This window comes from Ammospiza caudacuta, chromosome 3 (genome assembly GCF_027887145.1).
Source record: "Ammospiza caudacuta isolate bAmmCau1 chromosome 3, bAmmCau1.pri, whole genome shotgun sequence".
In the NCBI taxonomy this organism is placed as follows: domain Eukaryota; kingdom Metazoa; phylum Chordata; class Aves; order Passeriformes; family Passerellidae; genus Ammospiza; species Ammospiza caudacuta.
The window spans coordinates 109,800,731-109,826,268 of record NC_080595.1 but is presented as its reverse complement, the minus strand read 5'-3'; positions in this window follow the sequence as shown (position 1 = coordinate 109,826,268).

The window sequence follows — 25,538 nt, the reverse complement described above, 5'->3', positions numbered from 1 at the left end:
GAAAAAGGGACAGTCTGGGAATTGTCATGATGATCTGTTCTCTCAACGTTGACTATGTTGTGAAAAAAACCAAAAAAGTAGGAAAAAAGTTTCCATAGTGTAAATGGTGATACTTGAAGTCTTTTCATGTATTCCTGATTTACCTGCAGTAGTGGGAGGTCTCTGCTGAACTTACAGAAACTTCAATAGAGCAATACCTGTTCTTTGAAGGAATAGAGCAATAGGAATGAGCTTAGGGTTTAAATAAATCTTGCCTTTTTATTACCCCAATTCAGTGACTAGAATTTCCTTGTAAACTAAATGATAGCCATCTTCCTGAACTCTGTTCCAATAGTTTCTTGTTCAATGTCACTGCAAACCCAAGGGATGTTTTCAAAAGATTAAGTCAAAAATTACTGATCTTCAAAGGACTATTAGACCTGTTCTCACTGACATCATTATGTATGCTCTCAGTATATTCAGACTGTATTTTTATTTCCAAACTACATTATATCTACATCAAAGATGCTGGTACTAAATGATGCTACTGGTACAAATTGATGTGTGGAGTTTGGTAATATAACACCTAATTAACTAAAGAACCTATTCCTAATACTAATTTTACTAAATAAAAAGCTTTTTCTTTTGGACTACATGCTTACCAGGAATCCAATTAGCGGAATGTATGTTACTTTCACAGGATAGTGTAGCTTTTATCTCCTTTGTTTTTGGAGGAAAAGTAAAAATGCTAGGAAGAAAAAAAAAACAAGCAAAGGAGAGCGTGCGGGGGAGAGAGATAAATTTGGAACTGAAAACAGCTGTTTAAAGTAAATCTCAACAGGAGAACTGGTTTGGGTTTCTGCATTCCCTTAGGAAAAAATGAATTAAAGTAAATTATAAAATTTTATCTGCTGGCTTTTGTTGCAAAATATTTATTTATGTAAGATTTTCTGGAATAAGTAGAAAAGTATAGTGAGGATAAAATGTGCACTTAAATTAAACAAACATAATATAATTGATGATCAGAAAATTGTGCACACTGAATTACACATACCAAGACCTTTCCTCTGCTAAAAACTAGGTGTGAAATTTTGAAAAAGTAATTCTATCCAAATGGACAAAATTAATTCTCTTAGGTCTTTTTTCGACAGTCCATTGCTAAGAAATAATGCAGTTGTCAACAAGCTGTGGCCTGCTCCACTGTCTTCTACATATTTGCCCAGAAGAAAAGGCTTAACTCTCTGTAAGGGTATATGAGAGACTGTTGCAGCTCCTGAGAATAGAGTTTGGAGTAGATCTATTCCAAACTTCTCCTATAATCAGGACCATGCCAAGTGAACATCTTGGTTTGAACCAAATAATCTCTCTCTTCCGAGGGAGGGAAGAAGCTGGAAATGAATTATCTCTGCCTAAGCTGTTTCAATTTTTCCTAGGTGCATAAGTTCACACTTCCATTTTCTTCTATCACATAGATTTCATGCACAATTTTCCCTATCATAATTATATTTTTTTTCTGCTGAAAGACACTATGGCAGGAAATTTCCAACTGCAGTACACTATTTAGTGTACTACTGATTGATTTTTACTCTGTTCTGCTTGAGAAATCCGACTAGTTTAAGACTAAAGAATCTTGAGCAGAATATCTAAATGATAACGTGAGCACAACATACACTGACTGCTGCCAACACCAGTAAGAGTCCTGGTTAGAAACAGAGTTCTGCAAAAGAACATGCAGCTGAGGCGTGCTCTTCTGCAAAGAAGGAGGTTCTGACTGGAACGAGATTATACCACAACAGGTCTAGTACTTGTTATTCAAAATATGCTTTTGCATCAATAATCCTGTTCATATGTGGCTATAATGTGACAGCAGTGTGCATAACTAAAAGGTAGGGAGAATCCTCTTTTTTTGTTGTTTTTGGGGTTAATTTGGGTTTGGTTTATTTTAATATAATAACTAACTTATATTTAATTTTCCTTTGATTTTTATCATCTATCTACTTTTATTTGAACTGAAGAAAGTTTTTTGTTTTCAAATTTTTTGAACAATCTTTCCTTATTTTGTGTCACTCATGTCAATTCTATGAAAAACACACTGGCTTTGACCATCAGGAGGATTTTTTGATAGTTCAAGTGTCTCTGCATCTTTTTTTGATAGAAAATTGAACATGAACTTATATGCCTGAGTGCCAAAATTAGATTTATGCAATTAAGACACACAGAAAGCAGTTATCTCCTCATGGCTATAATTTTAGGCATCTCCTCTGAAATCTTAAGAGGTGTTCCGGTCTTTCACTGCTCAGCTGACACTATTTATGCAAAGAACAGTTTCTTTTAGTGCTGTATTTGTCCACTGTCTCAAACACTGAAGATATTTTGTTTTGCTTAAGGAATCCTACTCCTCCCACCAATGTCAACCATCAAAATGCCAGTCAAATAAAATAATCCCATCCATCCTCACATGTTTCCTAAAATACTGATGTCTTTGGTCACATTAGCCTAAGCAATACATATGTAGCTTTTAGCACCATCTAGCTAACTCCCAATGTAACACACTCCACCAAAGTTTCATAATTTCTTTTGGAAATGGTTTGTTACTTTCTACAAATCTCACATGTCATATTTTGTTCTCCATATGAAATTAATCTCATGCGTAAAGGCAGAAAACTTTCTCTGATGTGGCTCCAGACTCAATCCATTTGTGATAAATTAACAGAAAGCAGAAAGCAGTCTCTAAGGGCATTAGCAAGGCTATCCCACAGGTTTTGTTCTGTGCTGTAGGCACCCTGTGGTGGGTGCTGCAATGCAGCCCTTGGAGCACTGGCTGCCACTTCTTGTAGTTGATATGAATGTGGCAGTCCCTTTAATATTAAATGGATTCTCAGTTTCATTCTGATAATTATGCTGATAGAATGACAATTTTTTTCAATTAAAGTCATTGAAACTTAAAAAGTATTATATGTGAAATTGTATTGCAAGTGTTGTCTACATCCCATGGCAATAGAAAACAGTAAGAGCAAAGAGGTCCTCTGTTTAAGCAGTCGGTAAACCAGCAGGTATTAATTTTTCAGGTATTTTTATATATATTAGATATTTTTCAGGCATTTCCCTTTCCCTTCCTTTCAACTCACTCAAATATCTTTACTGTGCCTTGAATTTCATAAAAGATTCTAGTTAAACCCCCTACATCAGAGACTTGAAAAGATTTGTGCTCCTAAAGTAAAAAAAAAACCACTCTATTTTTAAACCAACTGACACTTTCAGTGTCCAAATCATTCTTTCATTTTGTGTTTCTCTACCATTAAGCAACATGCAAATGGAGCACTTGGATAGTAGCTTAAAAAGTAAGAGAAAGATGATTGTATGAATGAATGAATGAATGAATGAATGAACACAAGTACCTAGCAGTAACCATTAGATTTAATATTTACTCTGAGTTTATGTAGGATTTGTAGTTTTACAGTAATCTGTTCCGCACTGCGTTATGAAAGTAATGTGAACTCATCTGTTTTTCCTGTTGTATCAAATGATTAAAATACATTACATAATAGAAGAAAAAAGAAAAAAAAAGATGATACCATACTAATATAACCAGATATTTTTCTTCTGTTCACCAGGATTCACAGAGAAAAGTAAAATTCAGAAAAAGGACAAAACTTAAAATATTAGACAGTTCCAAAATTTAATGGATTTTCCCCAGGAAAATTACTTATATACTCAAAAAGTAGGATTTTTTAAGTTATTTAAAATATGTTTTAAATTATTTAATAGTGTTTAAAACATTCCAACTTTCTTCTCTTGGAAAAAGTAGAAAATCTAAACAGAGTTATTTTTGAGCTATTATGGTAGCTCACTCAGATGCAGATCTCAATTTTCAATAACATGGGTAAACAGTCAAGATCAATGCAATTGGTATTCTTTTATTGTAATATATAAATTGGCTTGGTTTTTTCAGTGTTAAGTTGCTCTCAGAGGACTTGGATGAGGTTTTTTGTTTTCTTTAAAATATATAATTCTTTCACTGTTTCACTTGGAGATATTTCACTATTTTATTCAGAGCCACAGGTCTACAATTACTGACTTCTATACATTAAAGTAATTAAAAGCTGAATTAAGGCTGACATTAATTTCCAGAAATAAGGAATTTGTCCACATTCAGTAAGTTTGGGGCAGTGCCTTCCCCTAAAACACACCAAGCAGGCTTCACCACCTGCAAGACATTGAATGCCACCACAGTGTAAATCTCTAAAATTCTATTTGCTTTGGATTGGTCATCCTAACATAAAGAAAAAACAATCTGCTGTTTTATTTTTTGGTTCCATATTTACTTTTCCCATTACAGGGATCATTTTCTCCCAGTGGAAGAAATTAATTTCATAATTCTATTCATTACGATGCATTAACTAATTGTCTCCATTCTCTTGCAGTTAATTAAACTAAATTAAGTCAATTATACTTTTCTATCTCTGTCTTTTCTTTTCCTAATCTGAATTAGAGAAAGTGAACCTTAGCTGGAAAACAGAAAAGAGAAAGCATTCCCTACAGGAAAAGTGGAGTCCCTAATACCACAGTGTGAAGAAAGTTTAAAGATAAAGTGATGTAAAGGACTTTTACTTTCATTTAATTATGATAAAGAACAATTGGCCAGTGTGGGGTGTTGTTGTGGGGGTCCTTTCTGTTTAGTTGGCCATGTGTTTTTTTCTTCATAACATAGTAACATTTTTCCAAGAAATGGATATGGATGCTCACTTCACTTAGGAATTTCTGTATAAGACAGCCATGGTATAAAGATGTAGAAATATAGTGCTCATTTTAGCAGCTAAAATTTAGAAGTCAAACAATCACTGGATTTCTGTTGAAATGGGAAACAAACAACAAAACAAAAAAAAACAAACAATTTTTTGTACATTTCTTAAAGAATGGTGTATATAAAATTATCAGATTTGGTTAATTATTGGGAAATAATAAAATTTTTCCGTTAAGTTAGACATATTCATACAATGCCTTTTTTTTCTTTTTTCTTTTTTTTTTTTAATTACTTACTTCTTATTCTTCTTTTGGTTGGGTTATTTTTCTGTCACTACATAGATGTCAGAAAAGTAAATTTGAGAAGAGGCTTATGACAATAAAATGGAATGTTTCCAGAAGTAGTGCCACCCCAGTTAAAAACAAGAGTGTTTCTGATGTGCGAACACCACTGAGGATGACCAGAGAAAGTAAAAACCCTTTTCTTTAGCTTACTTTTCTTTCTTCTCTTTAACTATGATTATTAGCACAAGCGTTTAAAAGGAGCAACACTTGGTTTACTTCAGATTAGTCCAATTAGTCCCCAGAAGTGAATTCTGTGTTTATTTCCCCTTAGTACTGACATACAGCAAGACCAAAGACCTCGCAGTACAAACATAAGAAACACTTCCTATTGCACATTTGAATAAAATGCTCTCATTTCCAGCCCAGAGCAATTTGCAGTCGGTAGAATTTAATCTGTTCATGACAGTTTCAGAATTTCACAGACATTTAAAATTTTCTCTTTACTAGCATTCTGGCACTTTTTTGTTCCCTACCAAAGAAAAACTGAACTTTCTCTGTCTTGAAGCTTTTGGATGAGGCAAAATAGTCACCAACTAAAGCATTTCTTATCCCTTTCACACTCTCCACTTGGAATCAGCTGTGAGAATGTACCTGTGAGGAAGATAACTGAAGAGGGGATATGGGTAAGGGATTCCAGAGTGCTGATTTAGGCAGGTCTCTCTTCTTTTTCACATTTCTTATGCTGCTTTGGCGTTAGTTTTTCTCCCAACATGGAACTCCTTTGGCTGATACTTTATTTCAGTTCTTCTGAAGGTGCCTTGCTACAGGAGTTGTTACTTTACCATCTGTCTATCTGTCTATCTCTACATCTAGATCTATGTCAAAATATACCTCAACCTCAAAGGATCTATAGCTTAGTGCCATTATAATAATATCCATCATTATACAATAATATCTTAAAATAATATAATTATTTTCAACATATTTCTAGACCCAAGTTTCTAAAAGTGCTTTTGATGAAGTGAAATAGTCTCAGAAACTTTTTCAATTAATTCCCTTTTTTCACTGTCCCTCTAATTTACCTAAGCTGATCTCATGAAACCTGGGACATGAGAAGCTTAATGACTAAGCTAATTAAGAAATATTGTTCCAATAAAATCTGAAAGAATGTACTTTTTATATCATTTTCATTTTGATCTTTATCCTATTTCTTTCAGCTAAAACTTCAAACTCTACATCAATATCCAGAACATGTCAGGTAGATGGGAAAACATTAACCTGTATACATAATAGGACAAAGAATATACTTCATCCTTCTATCAGACATTACTGCATTAAACACTGATCAAAGATTTCTACTTCTTAATTTAAGGATTTGATATTTATCTGCTGTTTCAAGTAGTCATAAAAGATCTACCTACCAATATTTTTAAGTTTCCTTTTGGCTCATTAGGACTTTGCCCATGAATTAGAATATATCTTCAAGAGGGAATATAGGTGCTTTTGGTGTATTTTCACTCTTTGAGCACTTCACTACTCTTCTGTATATCAGTTACCCTGTCATGAAACACTCCAGAGTTTATCCTACATCTGCTAAAACCAGCAATAAGTCATCAGTCTCATTTCTGACTGTAACACATGTGTTACATAGGCATGTGTATGCATAGGTAGATATGTTTATCTATGCTGGAGAGAATGAGATAAAATCAAAGGGCAGTGAGACAAACTTGTGTTTACCAAAGTACCCATGTTACAGTAGCTGGTTACCAGCTGGTCAAGATAAGGTTATTCCCTGAATTAGGATAGCTGTTCTGATCTTAAAACATTGATTTGCATGGGAAATGTGGCATTTCTCACTCAGTGGTATTGTGTATTGAAACCTTCTGAAAGGCAGTAACGGTGTGGGAAAAATAATAGCTCCAGGCTGTCTTTGCTCCTGCCTCTGGGACTCCTCCTGACTAATTTTAATTTTACTTTACATCAGAGATCTGGAATAACCTCTTATTCAGGCAGAAGGTTCCTCTGTAGGTGCACTCTGTGTTCCAGTACTCCAAAAGATACGTTCAATTTGTAAAATACATCCTTTTTTAAACAGCACACAAGCTTACCAGGGATGTTGTTTGTAAAACCAACTGCAAACAATTTATAGTCCCACAAGATATCTGATTCCATCCAGGTCTTAATAATTTTTCCTCTTTTTTAAACAAATACAGATGCAAAAGTTCACACTGACTTTAAGCAGTGCTTTCAGACTTCAAGTGTTTTATTTTCTATCAGTTCTACTTCTCAGAGAAAAAATATGTGAATAAAGAGATGGGAAAATCTGAAAATTAGTTTTTGTTCTAGCCATGAGTACATCATAATTTCATAGATACAAAGGTGTTTGAGGAAAGCAAAAATTAGGGAGTATATAGATAAATGAACAGGAGTAATTATTTGCTGACCTTGCTACACTAACAATATAGAATACCAGAAAGTATATAAATAACAATTTTAGTGATGACATGGATATAAAATTCTCATTAAATGTAAAAATCTCAAATATTGTGCAAAACCAAAATAAAGCTCTTGGTTTATATGTTTTGCTTTATCAGTATTTTAATTCCCATTATCTATGTATTTCTAAATACAAGTCAGACAAATAACTTTCCTTGAGCAATGTTTGAGGTAGAAGGTATCAGCTTGCAAAGAATATCTTTGGTATATGATTGCTCCATAGAATCCATTATTGAATTTTTCACTCTTTGGCAAAACTCTGAGGTTATTCCTCTTCACAGAACTTGTAATCCTCATATAGGGATTACATACTTACTCAAAACTCATATAATTAACACTTTATGTGTGTAGCGAAACTTTTATGTTCAAGGTCTTTTTATAGTTAACTGCAGAAGGAAGAACATCTATAAATTTACTGAATGAAATTAATAACTTTTTATTTTCAATTTTCTTCTTTCTTTTCCTCTATTTTTTTTCCAAACGTTTTTCTTTTCCCTTCTTTTTTTTTTTTTTTTTTGGTCATTTTTTTCTTCTTTCTATTTTCTTTTTGGAAAAACAATAACAAACAAATCCAGATGTCCTTCTGGCAATCACACAGAGAAGCTAGCGATAGATTGAAATTTTGTTGGATGGTTTTCTTTAGTCAGAAATATATTTCTCATATAAGATGTCTTAAGATAAAAGGTCATTCCAGTGATTTTATATTGTTGGGGTTTTCACCTAATAAGGACATGGGCACAGGGGAATAGTAGCCTAATATTTAGCTAAAGTAACTAAATTTAAAAAAAAAATTGAAAAGGTAGACAGTTATTAAAAAAAAAGAAAAAATCTATTATTGCAAAGTATAAATTACATGAAGTTGAGAAACTAAAAATGGCAGTGGTTGCAATGACATAAATATATAAACACAATTTGAAGTAGCTCTGTTTCAGAAAGAAACTTCGTTTAATAATCTAATTGTCCTTCAGTGTTCTTCTCTTGGGGTTTTTTGTTATCTTGTTTTTTTCCTGGGGAAGTGGACTGGAGGGTACACCTGTTTTTCCCAGGGAAGTGGACTGAAGAGTTGAAAAATGTTACAAAATTAGGAAAAAAAACCAAAAACCAACAACAACAAAACCAAAACACCCAAAAAGCTAACAACAAAAGAAAAAAAAAAAAAAAACAACAACAATCCCAAAACAAACAAAGCAAAAAAACCCCAAAACACCCAAACCAACAAACTACAACATTATTTATTTCTTATTTTTGTATATCTAAAAAATATGGAAGGCTTGCAGGTCTTTAGCTCAACATTAAACATTATTGAAACATGAATTATTTTTCTAAACACTATCTACCTGGAAAGAAAGCAGCAATGAAACCAGACAATGGGCTGTTTCACCCAGCATTCTTGATATCAAGATTGAAATGTCCTTGGAGAGTAATAAGAATACTTTTTTGATCATTGTGACGTTTTTATGCTGCTCTATGACCAAATAATATGATGATCTGCATGCTAAAGCACTGTTTATTAATCTCTATCTCAAAACACAAAAGAGACTTCTGCTATAGTGTTTTAAGAGAGATTCTGGTTGAAGATACTGTCAGAGCAACCATGTACAAGAATGAGAGTTCTGTGTTCTGGTTCTTGGTTTTGGTAATAAAGAAAAACTAGAAGGAGCTTTCTGAATATTGTAAACCCCATGAAATCTGCTCTGCTTCCTGAAGGCATTGCCTGTATCCATGTATAGAAATAGCTCATGGGAAGCACAGTGCCAGACTATTTCTTTCAAACATTAGATTCCTGAGAACTAAAATCTCCTGCATCAATTTACCCTATATTTAATTAATATGCCACACAATAGGCTTACTATCTTAGGAAGATTGTAAAAAAATAGCACTAGATTTAGTACTTTCCATCTACCTTAATTTAGCAAATTAATGACTTTGAAATAGCCCAGATCAGAAACACAGAGCTCTCAGAGACATTACTAAATTCAGATTTTTTTTTGTAATTGCTGAAAAAAGAATAAAAGAGAAATTAAGTTTGTTGGTGCAGAACATAGAAAAAACAGTCAGTGCTGGAAAGTAATGAAAAAGTGTAAATTAATCAGCAACACTACAGACTTTTTAATCATCCTGCTTATTTGGGGCATTAAAAAAGGAGGCTGCACTATTCTATAAGAAGAAATATTAACTATTACGGAAGTTAAAGTAACTTTCACTGCTTGGCAGCTGCTTTGTGGGTGACAGTAGTAATCACAGTTTTGACCACTATCTGAGTAAAGGTAGCAATCACACAAGTTAGCAGCTGGAATTAATTAAATTCAAACTTGACTGTTGGAGGTAAGTAATAATTCTCTCACCCACAGGGCACAGATAAAATACTGTGAACATGAAAATTTTAGGTGTTTAGAATATATTAAGTTGATGGGAAAATAGTGTGTTTTATTTTTGAGATTTATGCAAATTTAATTTACGTAATTATACTCCTGGTGCAAATTCCCTTCCAGTTTAGGAGAAATTAACTTTCTGTGCCAGTATCCTTAAATGTCAGAAAGGGATGCATAATTTCTTAAAGGACATAAGGGAAGCAGACAGAGAGAAACTTCACTTTGGCTTACATGTTCAGATTTGTTATGGTATCTAAATTGGAAAGTAACTAAGACCAACACATTTTTTGTCGGTAAAATCATGAATATTATGAAATTTCAAGCTACCACAGGATAAAGCCCAAATCCCAAAAAAATTGCTTTGGCAGGGAATGGTCTAAACCCTTAAATCTACATCGCATTAAATAATGACTATGTTTAAATACTCAGTACTTTAATACCCAAATAGAGTAGAAGAGCCATAGAATGGCTTGAGTTAAAGGGACCCTTAGTTATCATCTTCTTGCAACCCTGTTGCCACGGCCAGGGAGACATTCCACTGGATGCAATTGTGCAGAGCTTCAACACTTCAAGGGACGGGGAACCTACAACTTGTCTGAGCAACCTGTTCCAGAGTCTCACCACACTCAAAGATTTTCTCCCTAATATCTAATCTAAATCCTTCAGTTTAAAGTCATTATGTCTTGCTCTATTGCTGCACTCCCTGATGAGAAATCCCTTCCTGCCTTCCCCAGTAGCTGTTTGGGGGCTGTGGTTTGGATTTGTGCTGGTAACAGTGTTGGTAACACAAGGATGGTTTCACTCTGATTGAGCAGTGCTTGCACAGAGCCATTCCATCCCACCAACAATGGGCTGGGCCTGCCCATGGGCAGGGGTGCATGAATTCTTTCTTTTTCTTCGCTTCCATGTATGCCCTTTTTTTACCTGTTAAACTATCCCTACCTCAACCCACTTTGAGTTTTCTCACTTTGTCACTCCCCATTTTTTCCTCTGTCTCACTGGAGGCTGTGTGAGGCTGAATTGTTGGCCAAGGTAAAACCACAATACTATAAAAAGTAATTTAATCAAAATAGTCTTGCATTTATCCCAGTGCCTTGCAGCGGACCAAAATACAGGCATGGTACAAGTAGCTTAGGTTAAATAAGATAATTTATTGTTTCACCAAGGAGTTTCTTTGAGCAAATCCCTCAGTGTTTGAAAAAAAGGAAAATCTGCCCTAAAATATTTCTCAGTTCTCTTGTGAATTTGCAAATCAGTTTTCTGCCTATGGTTCTTGTTTTGCCTTTCTCCATTTATGTCTAAAAGATTTAATCCCCAGCGTACCAATTTACTGTTACCTGCTGGGGCAAACTGTGGAGTGCCTGAGGGTTGCATTTTCCTAATCAACCATGTCAGGGGATCTCTTGGACCACTTCACTCCTTCACTGCAGTCTGTGAGGTCTGATTTTTTTTGCATGGAAGGCAAGGGAAGAAGAGGAAGGGAATGAAAAGAGGAGAAGGAAAGCAGTGAAGGGAATCTGGTTGCTGCTAGGATACATTCATATTCAGAAAGGGCTCCAGGGAACAGGTGCCAAGAAACGTTCACAGCCATAATCAAGAATTTCTGAAGCTTTTGTCCTGGGTGGACTTTAGTGGGGAGAGGCAGTTTGATGCTTCGTTGGTTTGCTGAATTTTCAGCTGTTCTATTGTTTTTGTATGCTGTCTTATCTGATTATTTTTCACTATATTTATGCAAACTTCAGGACTGGATTCTTACTTTATCTTTCTTTCTAGCACTATGTAAATAAAGTCATCAGTTCAGAAAAGATAACATAGAAATCAGGAATAAAGGCAGAGAAGATAATATTATAATTTTAAATCTTAATAATAATGTTCATGAGTTTTCATTCATTCATAATATCTCTCCTAGGTTTGTCACTGTTGTATTAGGTATATCTGAAGTTTAAGAAGGTACACTAAGGACAGAATCTGAGAAATTTGCAATATAAAATAAATAAGCTATTGGCAGGCAACCATAAAACAGGATAAGACAATCTGTGCAGAGACTGTCAGTTTAGGTTTGTACCTCAAAATCACAGTCCTATTTCATTCCAGCCTACTTCTTTTATGTGCAAGCTGTAGATGTCCAAAACCAGTACCAAGCACTTGAATAATGCTTTAAAGCATTATTCTTCATGTTTCATTCTTACATAGCTGCAAAATTACCAACAAGGTAAATGGAATTTCTCTGAACTTAAGCAGACAAATTTGCCTTTAGGCAATAGGAAATTTAATCTTATACAGCTAATTTTTCCCAATATCACACAGGATTTTGTCAAAGATTTGCCTTCCCAACCATACATATTGGTTTATGTGATTCTACAATAAATGGAAATTATTGAACTGTTTTTGAATTAGGATTTTTATATGGTGTTGCATAGCATTTGAATTAGACCTGGTTATAATTAGGAAAACCTCCTTGGAAAGAAAGATATCCTAATAACATTAGTAGGATTAGTAGGCATAATAATAATAATAGTAATATAGTTTTAAAAAAATCTGTAATTGAATTAAACCCCTTAAGTACCTCTAAAATTGGACACTGCCACTGAATATCAGAAGAACAGTTTGGAGTGGTGAAATGAAAACAACTTCACAGTTTCCTCTTTCTATTCTTTGAGATACCCTGACTATTACTCAGCCTATTCTATGGCCAGGTGGAAAGCAGATGGCATTACAGTGAAAGCAGGGTGTATTCACCTCGTTGCTGTGTACAATATGGTGCACAATGTCATGCATCTTATACAAGTATGTGTGCCACAATACCTGTAGTATAGACTTTTTCCTTCTTTCAACAGGTATATTCCCAAATGTACCTTTTCCACTGCTGTATAGACTCCCCCATTCAGGCTTTGCTAGGGTCCAGTCGCAACAGTCTGGAACTAAAATATGCTATTTCATCTTACTTCCCAGATAATTTGCCAAGACAACTAGCAGAGTTTAAACTTGTTCAGGTTTCTGTATCAGTGAACAGATGGTGCAAATTCACCCTGAGATACAGAACCTGCACCATCCCTCTTTCTCAGAGAGCTTATTGCATATTAGTTTCTGTGGAAGGAGACTCTATAGCTAAGGACACACTGTGATAGGCACTGTACAAGCATCACAAATTGAGAGTGTTTGTCCAGGGAGTTTAAATTTAAGTTTGAAATGAGAGACAGCAGGTGGATAAGACAGATGGAGAGGAAACAGAGAAATAGCAGTAAGACAGCTGTAACCAGCGCAATAGGCAGTGGTCACACCAGCTGGCTAATCACTGACAAGTGGTTTCTATCATTGCCACAAAGACAAGCTCGAAGGAAGGATTTAAAGCAGAAGTGAGGATTTTTGAAAGTTGTTTCCACACAGAAGTGAGAACAGGAAAAAATGACATTGTTTGTGTGGAAAATGCAATAAACAGGCAATCAGAAGCCAGGATTCCAACCAGCATGGCAGTGGAAATCTTCACCCTTAATGTGTATACACAACAGATGAGGTGGTAATAATCCTTGGAGGTTTTAAAAGTAGACCAGGATCTTGCTTAAAATGAGAGCTCCAATAAGGAGGATTAGTGTCAGCTCTTTTGAAGCAATGAACACCACAGTGATGTGTATAAACCCACCTAGAAATTAGATTTGTTGAAGAAAGACAAGTTTAAATATGACTGAGAAAGAGGAGGCAAAATTTCCTTGCTTACAGGTATACATAAAGAACTCAGTGGCACCAACTTCAATAGCAGAGATTGGGAGGTCTGAATGGGATGTGGAAATGGATGTTGATGATTGGCATGTCTGCATTTTCATCTCAAAAATAAAGTCAGAAGGCTTTTTTCTATTGCAACTCATGGACCTCTGTGGTCTTCTAATGTTCCCCATACAGAGGATTTCTGTAGAGTCCTCATGTCTGATGTCCTGCAGAGATGGATGGCTCTGTCACCGGGGAAACTTCACCCTCTCTTTCTATCAGCATCCAAAAATTATCGATCTTTAAGAACTTATTTGGAGCAGGTTTTCTACTTAAGAACACAGCTTTTCAGTTTTGGTACTTTATGCTCATCTCTGAATCTTGCATCTCTCTCTGTGCATCTCTCTCCTCTCCACAGATGGTTTCAACAGCTTGAGCTCGCCCCTTTGCAGATGATGCCAGATGCCAGATGCTCCCTCCCTAACAGGCAGCTTAATTCCCTTTCGCCCACGTGCACAGAAACAGGTGATATCAGGTGCCCTCTCAGCTCCAGGTCTGAGCAAAGTGAGTGCCAACACACACACACACACACACACACACACACACACACACACACACACACACAAAAGCAAGATCTGCATATAGAGCTGCATATAGTAAACAAATGAAGCCAGATATGTTTTCAGGAGTTACAACTTGCTGGAAGAACTTCACTTTTCAGTGCCGCCTCCAATGTCTAATCAATATTTACTCTTTGCAACTATTTATTCTCCTTTGTAAATCAACTGTAAATCAATTAAAATTTAATACTTGAGATTTAAGGGGATAGTATAAGGTATTTTAGTTCATATATACGTCGCAGATTTGCAATGTGGTAATTTGCAACGTAAACATTTATCCCATTTATCTCTGGATCTCAATAAATTCTGTATTCAGCAGTTACTGGAAAACTAATGAAACAACCTTTTGTTTTGATGGAACAAATTGTGTAGATACAATATTTTATCTGGAAAAAAAGTGTGTATATATATATATATATAAATATATATATATGCATGTGTGTATATATATATATAAAACACACAAAAGTTGTAAAAAAATTTTATGGTCTACTTCAGGAATGCTACAAAGTTTAATATTTTATTTCTAACTGACATTTAGTGCCCCTTAAAACATATCTGCATCATATCTACTCTTATTATTAAAAAAAATTTATGAATGTAAGTGAAGGGTGCTAAGGAATGATATTCCTCTGCCGACAATTTGTTTATTTTATATCTTTCAAACATTTTGCAGATGTCAAACTGTTGATGACTCTTTTTCTCAAACTTGAAGGCAGAGACAAGTGATACTCTGAAACATATTAAATGCAACATTGGTTACTTTGTCATCTTTTTCCACCTTGTTCTGTAGGTGGTCCTATTTCTTCCGAGGTTTAGCTATACAGAAAAATGCAAAGAGTTCAATCTGGAGACTAGAAGAAACCTATTAAGTTCTACACTGTAAGGGTCTAAGCATGAACTTAAGGATACTATGTTCTGATATTAAAAGCTTCAAGTGACCCAAATCTATGTCTGGGATAGCTGATTATATGACTCAGCTGGCGCTCACAGAATACACAAAATTCTAGAGTTCTCTAGGAAATTATTTTAAAGTTTTTTTTAGTTTCTGTGCTTTTTAAAGTCAATTCCTGGACACAAGACTTGCTATGGTCTATAATGAGTAATTAACTCTGTATTAGTATCCCAGAAAACAGAAATTAGTCAAATAAAACCAGACAAATATTTTATCAAATTCTATCAAAAAATTGCTAATGTCCTTTGAAAGTTCTTCAAGATAATACCATAATTCAATATGGAGAGATATGAATAAGATGTTTAATATTCTCTGGCTTTGGTAAGAAAGTATTTTTTAAGTCTTTCCAGCATTCTAGACAATCTGTAATATAATGAGAGGGTTACTCTTAGAAGAGCATTAGGTGACCCACTCCTTCCATGGGTCAAGCCAGCAGATTGCTCCAGCACAGACTTCCCACAGGGTCACAGTCCCCTCTGAGCATCTGCTTGTTCTGGCGTGGGGTCCTCCACAGGCTGGAGGTGGATCTCTGCTCCCCTGGACCTCCATGGGCTGCAGGGGCATAAGTGACCTCACTGTGGTCTCCACCACAGGCTGCAGGGCAGTCTCTGCTCCGGCACGGGGATCACCTCCCCTGCCTCTGTCCTCACTGACCTCGCTGTCTGCAGAGCTGATTCTCTCACATATTCTGACTCCTCTCTTCTCCAGCTGTAACTGCTGCTGCACAGACCGGGTTTTATTTCTATGGAATCTAGGCTGTAGACCTCTCACCACTGAAACATTTCCATGTAAACACATTATGGTCTGTAAAAGTCACTAGAAAGAAGTGCCTTTGAAATACAAAAAGTAATACTGAGGAAGATGAGATAAAATTATAAAGAAATAGTATTACAGTGGCAAAGAACAGATAAAAACTTAAGGCTAGTCCAAATCAAAATAGTACATTCCTAATATAACTGCCCAAAACCTGGTGGTTTTCAATCTTCTTGCTTTATGGCAGCAGTCATTTCAATATCATACCCCTGAATATGGAGTAAAAGTGCCCAGTGCAGGAAAGTGGTATTCTCAGATGTTTTGCTAGACCATGAAAAGAACTATCTGGGATACATCTAATTGGTACTCTTGATCTTAGATGAAAAGATATCTAAAAGTTACACAACATTTGAATTAGGTCTGCCTCTTTCAGGGTAAAGTATTGATTTAGAAAGTGTCCTAGGGCTTTCTTGAATGCTTAGGAAGGTCCAAGCACACAGCTGGTTAGGCGTATCTTCAGAGACTTTATGCTATATCTAATATATTTAAACACATAGAGAATGCCTACCTCTAGATTTGATGTGCTTTTGCAGACCACTTGAAGATATGCAATAGTTTCATTATGTCAGACCTTTAAAATGCAATTTATGGGATATCTTTGAGAGCTTTTTTGTTCTAGTTATTTTGATCTATACAGTAAGGTTGTAGTGAGCACAGAAACACTGCAAGTCCTTGTCTTAGCACTGGGATATTCAAAACAGAGTATCTTCCTGCCAGAGATTATAGACTCCACTACCTCCTTTTCAACAAAATAACATCTTCTATAGCAAACATGAACTCATTTCTAAATCCTTCACATTAGATTCTGGACCAAAGGATTCATATTACAGTTTAAATGTCTGGATTCCTCTTTAATCTATTGCGCAAACATCAAATTCAAAAATATTACACAGAATCATCTCCCCTTGGATGAGTAAAACTTATCAGTGTTATTCCCCATGAGGTTTTGAAAATAGCTATTTCACTGCCTGATAGCATGAAAGTCTCCAGAAATGATCTGAAAGGTAATCATTGACTAAATTGCAAAAATAAAGACCCTTGATCACTACAGATATTTTAGAACAGGCTGGATAGTTGACTTCCTTTCTTTTTCTAAAATAGCTTAGATTTCAATTTAATAAATTCATATCCTGCAAGTGAACCTGCTTCTCAAAATGCTAAAACTGTATCAAGGGACTTGGTAAAGTTTTGTTACTGTTGATGAAGCTTTTATTTGTAAATCACCAACCTGAGGGTATTGTAGCTCAATAAAGATTGAATTTATTTTCTCAGTTTTTTGATGGTTTTTCAATTACTAGAATATTAGACATGGTAGTGGTTTGTTATAACTACTCTTTATACTCACAGCTGAGGAATACATTCAGAGCAGGAAGCTCCATGTGAAAACTGAAAGTTGAGCTCTGGGCAGACAGGAGCCCCAGGCAAGTGGCCAGGAACTTTCCTGTGCTTAGATTGTTAGGGCACAAAAACCCAGGGATTCCTTTATTCTGGATCCCTCCTTACAGGCTCCATCTTGAGCTGTTGTTCTTTTATTAAATTATTGCACCATGATTGCATTATTTTAAGGATCTGGGTGTCTCAGATTGCTGTGGGAAAGCTGGGGTCAAGATGGTGAGGAAATCTGACTGTGTGAGTGTGGGGATGTTGCTGCAGAGGGGCTTCTGTCCCAGCTCAGGTGGTGTGAATGTGACTGCCAGAGTGGCTCCTGGATGGTCAGACATGGAAGTTTCCTTAAATCTCACCACATATGACACTCTTTGGATATTTAGAAAAATTATACAAGGTGTGAATCTTCTTGGGAGCTGTGGGTATATAAGACCTTGCTCTTAGTGACTCATTATGTGAGATATCTTTAACCAGCAGTAAATCCAAGCAAACTTAATAGCACAGATGTTGGTAATTTCGTAAAAATTGTAGGCAAATATTCAAGGACTCATAATCACCATCCTGTAACTACTAAAACTTGGAAATGAGGATATGCAGAACAAAGAGAAGACAATGGGAAGTAATTATAATAACCTGTGAGAAAACGGACAGTGGAGAAATGTTGCAAAGGTGGGCTGCTGTCCACAAAAAGGATACAGATAATTTTTGTTTTTGTGACAGAGACATTACCATGGGGTGGGAAAGAGAACTGTGCCTATATCCCTTGGGTTGATGATTTAGTGTCAATTTTCACAGACAGTTATGGTCTGACATGATACATTTGAAATGAGATGGTTTTGCTAACTTTACTGAAATTCAGTGTATATAAACACAAAAAAAGTAATGTTTCTCAATGGTCTTTACATTATTTGCTCTCAAGTGTTTGCCCTCTTTTAGACTCAGTCAATTTTGGCGTAGTTTTGCTCAGCTTTTAGTCCTTAGCAGACCTGGGCCAAAGAGTCAGAGCCTGTCTGGAGAGGAAAATCAACAAAGTGCTTAGAACAATGACAGTGTCTATAATCTGTTTATGAGTATGACAGTGCAACTTCCTTTAACTTATGCTCTTCTTGGTCAACAGGTTGGCTGAAAAGCTCTAAATTGCAGTATTGACTTATTGAAATTGGAGCAACTGACTAAGGTTTGTGTCAAAAGGTAACACTGCAAAAGAAAGCTCTGTTCTCTGTACAACTTTTTTCAAACCTATTTCCTTAGGAACTCTGGCTAAAACTTGATGAAATGTCAAATCTTCACAGGTTTGCCCTTAATGAGCAAAACTTCAATTATACTTCAAGGCATTCTACCTCTTTGAGGCTTTTTTCCCCCTTTCTTGAAACTCTCAGTCTCCAGCTGTTAAAGTGCTTCAGAGACCTGCGAGGTATTATTGATTTTCCTTTTCCAAAAAAAAAAAAGAAAAGAAATAAGAAAAAAAGGGAAAAAAACCCCAAAAAATAAGTAAAAGAAGTAAAAGAAAGAAAAAGAAAAAAACCCCCAAACCACTAACTCTAGGCAAGGTATGAATACTGGACTGTTGAATGTTTTGCTTCCAACTTATAATTTCTTTATGTCCTAAATCCAGACGACTCTTACTAATGTGTTTTCAGTACAAATATTTAAAATTTATAGATCCTACCTTGCTTTCAATGTCACAGTTATATATCACAAATAGCAGTAATTAAGCTAAGGGGCTTATCCAGGTTTGTACTCAGAGGAGAAGAAATCTTGTCTGTAGTCCAGTTCACTGCACAGATTTAAACATCTGTTCTATATATTTTCTCAAACTTGAAATTTCCTGATGACAATAGTTGGGCAAATACAAGCTGTTCTTTTATTCAATATAATACAGCATTATTTTTACCAGGTTAGCTATGAAAAGTTGTATGGTTTTTTAGAAGATTTGAATTTTTTTTATCAGTTTTAAATTTAATGTCTCTATTATATTGTATCACACATAAAAATATCTCAAGTAAATATTAAATGCAATACATTTACAGTAACTTTTCTTTCCACATTGACTATATCAGTTTTTAAGGAAGACTTTTAACTGACTCCTCAAAGTATTTCAAATTATTATCCAACATCTTAGGAAATGCACAGAAACATTGACACTTGATCTAACAATGTTACAGTGACTAAACAATTCAAATGTTAAGATGAATCTGAATTAAATTCATATCAACTTTTAGTGTTAGAAATATAAAGATGGGAAAATATGATCTGGGACATATTTCTCACTAGAACTACTTCCTGTGTAAGGGAAGAACTATAATGAAAACCACAACACAGTACTAAATCAGAAGAGTTTGGCTAAGATTTAGTTGCATAACATGGAGTAAATCCCACCAGTGAAAGAGAGTAAAGGACTCAAAACAGATGGAATTCCAAACATCTTTTCCATCAGAGTTAACTGGTGTCATATTTAATTACTGGTGAAGTATCTCAGAAACATTGTATTTGCAGTATTAAATGTGAAATTTATTTAATGGCATCTGTGATAATGATCTATATTGTTAATACACCAGATAAACTGGCTGGGGGAAAGGACTATTCTTCTCCTCCATATAAAGACTATATAAATAGTCCATCCTCTTAGTGGCTGCAGTGTGACGTGATGTGTGCAAGTCTTTTTAGCTCTAACTGGATTTAGAGATTTAGAGAAAAGCAGAGCAATTAGAAAACTACATTCATAATTATCAGTTTTAGAAGATGATAGGTGTAAAGAAATGGGTTTTATGGGCTTAATAGGGAGAGTATGGCAACTTATATAATTATTCCTCACTTTCTGCAGACATGCTGTAAAAATATTAATTTACTCATTCCAGAAAGGTGTTGAAAGAAGAAAATAAAAGGACTGTCATTGTGCACAGCATGTGTTCAGCTCTAAATGTAACAAGGCACTGTCCAGCACAACTGCTGTGGTTACAGAGCTAACAACCCCATGTAGAAAGTGTTTTCATCCCAAAGGAAACTCAAACCTGTCAATTGAGAGGATTTAAATGACAACACATTCTACTTTTGATGTTGATTTTGATTTAAAAACCCATTAAGAATTTTTGAAATGGTTCTCTTTCTTATTAAAAAAAAAGTAAAAAGGAAACCTTCCAGCTATTGTCTAATAAATTAGAATATTGATTCATTCTTTGTAAAATATGTTATAACAAAAGAAAGACACTTTTAATAATTCTTATCTAGCTTTATATATGTCTCAAAATTACAGTGGTTATTCTTTCAATATTACATTATTCAAGTTTTTTCCAGATTAATATTGATTACTCTTAACAAGCTTTACATACAAAGAAATGCTTAATTTTTAAACTTCCAGATCTCTATCCTATTGTTATGTCCTCTAACCAGACTGCTAGACAAGAGAAGACAAATCTCTCCCTTAAAGTACAGCAGGCCAGACATGAAATTCAGGTGCTGTTCAGTTGTCCATCGTTTCAATAAGCAGTTTGCTGTGTCAATTATCTAATGCAAACAAGGTAGCTCTCAGTTTATTGTCAATATTTTGTCTCTGTGGGCTTTTTAAGTTAAAAGGCACTAACTGCAGACATCGAAAAGAAGAAAAAAAATCATTTCCCTGCTGCAGAAAACTGGAGAAATTTCTTCAGGGTCTCAGCTGGTATTTGCTTTCTCAGAGTTGGATAGAAGCATGCTACACAAGGTAAGATTTTCTAGGATTTTTTTCTTAGACTTGACACAGAAATAGTCCTGTACTTTGGTAGAAACTGTTGCATATTTTTCTCTTTAGAATGTTAGGTCATTTATGCGGTTTTCTCTCTATGTATTCTAATCTTTATCATCTGTTATCAGAAAAAAAGAGTGTGTTCAATAGAATAAGACACAAAGAGAAATAGCATTCCATAAATAGCAAAAGGTTTTTTTTCTGATAAAAACTGAAGAGGCTTCTAACTCTAAGGCAAATTACAAACCTTTGCTTATCAGGGTCTGAAACAAGACATTCCTGAAAACTAAAAATGAAAAACTCCTCAGGAGAAAAAGGAACCAAAGGTTTGGACAAAAGAAGAAGAGATGCAAGATTCCCAGAACATTGTTTGACTTGATCAGTACATACTACCCTGCTATAAAATTTGGCTGAAATAGAGCTAATGTAATAAGTATTTCAGGAAGTGTGGAGTCTAGAATAGTTTTCTCTTGTGTTGGGTCTTCCAAAACTCCTGTCAGGCAAAATGCTTGTCAAAGAGGAAAGAAACTGGTTTTGAGTTTGGGCTTTTACTACTACTACTACTATTATTATTATTATTATTATTATTATTATTATTATTATTATTATTATTATTATGTTTTGTTTGTTTGTTTAGGTTTGGTTGAGATTTGGTATTTTTTCTTTTTGTGATCTGAGGTTTTGGGAAAGTTTTTTATTTTCTTGTGGCTTAATAGACATATATACATTCTTCAACTTCTGTAATTTCAGCAGTTGAAAGGTAATTACAAAAGCAAAGCCCAAGGAATAATTCCTCATATTTATATCTGCTTTGTTTATTAAATTACCAGAAAATCCTGTGTAAGGGTGAAACCTCACTGATTGCAGGTTCTAATTTTTTTGGTGATTTTTCAAATAATTAAAACCAGCTGGAAATGTAAATTAAGCATTAGGTTAACATTAATATAAATTTCTCAGTCATAGTCAAGCTAATTGAGATTCAACTAATAATGAGTTATAGCAACTTTGGTGCCAATTATTGTAAGGAATTAGCACACCGAGTTAGTCTTACAATAGAGACAATTTTTCATGACTTCTGTTGAGCATAAGCAAAGCAATGTGTTTAGCCAGTTTTTAACATCTCCATTCATTATCTGGAAGAAAACAGAAGCAGCATATTAATTAAACTTATGTACATGGTTAAGACTATTGTTAACATTTAGAAGGAAATTAAGGGAATAAAAGGTGACACAAATTTAAAAGACGATGTTTTATATAAAATAATTGCTAATGTTAATATTCTTTTTAAATAATTTGTCAATTTTTAAATAATTTGTCAAAGCTGAATTAGTCAAAATTCAGCTGTTAATGTAGAACATTATGTATAGGATATTTACGTGGGACATAAAAAAGACCTGTCTTCATAAGAGAATTTAGAGAGGAAGGGACCTCAGGATCTTTCTAGTCCAGATCCTGTTCAAATTAGGGTCAATTCTGAGAGCAAACCAGACTGATTAGAGTTGTGTCTTGTCAAACCTTGGTAATCAACAAAGACAGAAACAGTGCAGCCTCTTTGGGAAACTCATTAGTCACTCCTCATGAGGAAAAGATTATTCTTTAATTTCACCTGAAACCCTCTTTTCCACAGTCGTTCTCATTGTCTTTTACTGTTAAAGTCTCCATCTCTCAACTCTCGAGGTTCAAGTCTCATCAAATCAGCTTTTGTAGTCTTCATCAATTGTAAATTGGCTGTGAGAAACATTGTTGTGTGACAGGAGGTAGACTTTGGTCAAGAGTAGAAATTCCTGAGCTAATGTTCTTCCTAGCAATGGTAATGGCTGGACTTCTGCAATTAGGGTTAAGAATTTGTTTCATTTTCAGGGCATTGTTACTTCATTTCCACTTTCTGTGGAGTCAGAGCAGAGAGCAGTGAACCTCACTTGCTACAAGCATGTCCTGCCCCATGCTATGCAGCCGGGTATGACATTTCTTAAAACTCTGTTATGCTTGTGAGCACTAGATTATGAACCAAAGTTAATCACAGCTGTTATGACCCCTCAGCTGCTCATCTCTCTGACCAAGCATTCCTTTTGCTCCTTAAAAACAGGCTGTTTGGCAGTCACCTCTACCTGCTTTTGCAATGAGGTAGAAAAGAGAATGCTTTTAACTGTCTCTCATCGCTGGCATAGATTCTGCTGAAATTGCTGCTTCATGCCTGAAAAACCAGACCAAATAAAAGATATTACTTGTGTCAAATCAAAAATGCGCCCTTTATTTCTCCAAAACATGATGGGACAAAAAGTAGACATTCAACCTAGATTATTTATGCACAAATATTACATATTTTATTCTTATTCAACAGACATTTTTTGCTAATTCAGTCCAAGTTAAATGAACTTCAAAATTACTTCAGAATGAATGCTTTACTTTTCCCCAGTAAGTCCTGTATTCATTTCCCCCCCGCCCCCTCAAATACTTTTAGCTGTATTAAAGAAGAAATAATCCCACAACTTTATAGAGGAACCATACTGACGTGTGTGTCAGATATGAGTGCTGCTTATGCTCTCTAAATTATTAGATTTCATTTTTTTTCTAGATGAAAAAGAACAATTCTGGTACCATGTTACTAAGAGAAGTAATCTGTTAGTAATTCTGTTGGAGTATGTTTGTACCTGGAAAGACAGCAGGACACCAGTAGAAATTTTGTGGAACTTCAGTGAAAATTTGTGCAAGCTGTGCTAATTTTATCCTAAAATGGTGTGAAAGATGTTTCAATAAATAAAGCAAGTGACTCACTCTTATCTAGTTTATGAATGTATTCAGAATAACATAAGGAATTCAAATTTAACCAGAAGGTTATGATTAGTAAAATGGAAGGAAGGGATTACAAGCTCAGGGAAAAAATATTTGCTTTAAAGGGTAGAGAATATATGAATAGTCAATCATAAGATTACAGAGTGCAGAAACAAGTATCTAACATATATTAGTATTTTAAAAAAGATGTTCTATAATGTATTTTTGAGAGGTAGTACTGCTATAAAGCTATACATTAGTAAGTTCAACACAATATGAATAATTTTCTGCAATTTAAGCCAGTTAAGACTTCTTTGGCATAGAAGTCTCATCTCCAGCTTCCTGCCTCAAATTTCTGATGTATGTGTTAATCAGTTTTGCTTAAATAAGGGTGTCATGATAGTGCCCATAGATATCATGTATTGACCAATCCATTCAAATGACGTTGTTTTCTGAAATTTCCCAGAGAAAATTAAATAACCATCAAAAGAACAGCATAATTTCCATCAATGCCTTTCTGCCTCTCAGGAGTATTGGAATTGGGTTATTCCAATGTCATTTAAATTCCTCTTTCTTTGTAAGACAACTATCCCAAACAATTTACTTAGAAAGTGAAATCTTCTTATTTCTTGAAATTGTCTTTCGACATTATGTTGCTGTCAAAAAATGATGATGTATATAAGCCATCAAACATGGCAAATTTGTTTTCATTAGGAAGCTTTTCAATTGTGTCTGTGTGTGGGGTTTCATAACCTTCTTATACATAACCTCTAGGAATCGCAGGGAGATGAGAGGAGCACAGATCGCCTGCTTGCTCTTTATTTCTCCTCCTGAGATTTCACTACTGCTTCCAGCACGTTTAACTTAATCTTTTCAAAAACAAATCTCCTCTTTTGTCTTACTAAGCCTTATCTATCAAGCCCATTTTGAGAGTCTGGATGTGAATAATATAATGATTTGAATTTTAAGATTTTATAAGCTATATGCAGAAGAAGAATACTAATGTGTCTTATTAGACCCATTAGAAAACCACTGCCATATTGATATTTCATATTCCAATGCCAAGATGGTTTATTGATTTTCCTAAATTTATCCCCAGAATGTATTAGAACCATAAAGGATCCTAAATATGAATAAATTGTTTTTATAGAGTCCAAATTATAAAACAGTATAAGGAGCAAATAAGCAAGCAGAAAGTTAAAGTAACTTAGTCTTAAGAAAATGCATTATGGATGGTTTAACATTTTCAATATTATTGTTTCAAAACAATATTCATGTTTATTTGTGATCTTATAAATATTTTAATGTATACAGTGCTCAGAATAATAGCTGTAAAGGCCAAAACATGTAAGAAAAAAATATAAATTGCTAAATATGAAAATAATAAATGTAGGGGATTTTTTTTTAAAAATATGGTCTCTGTGAAAAACCTCAGAGAAAAAAAATTTATGATATGACTATACAGGTCATTAATCTATCCAGTTCTGAAATCTTACTGATTTTGTGTTCATATAAAATAAGATATTTTTCTTCCCTTTTATGTACTATTCTGATTTTTTTTTTTTTTATTAGCAGATAATCGAAAGAAAACATGCCCTTGGGAGTGGTAAAGTAAATTTACCCTTTACTTTGTAATGGAGATGCTCAAGGGGACTACAAAGATTTTCAGAACCAGCACACTATATTACAGAAAT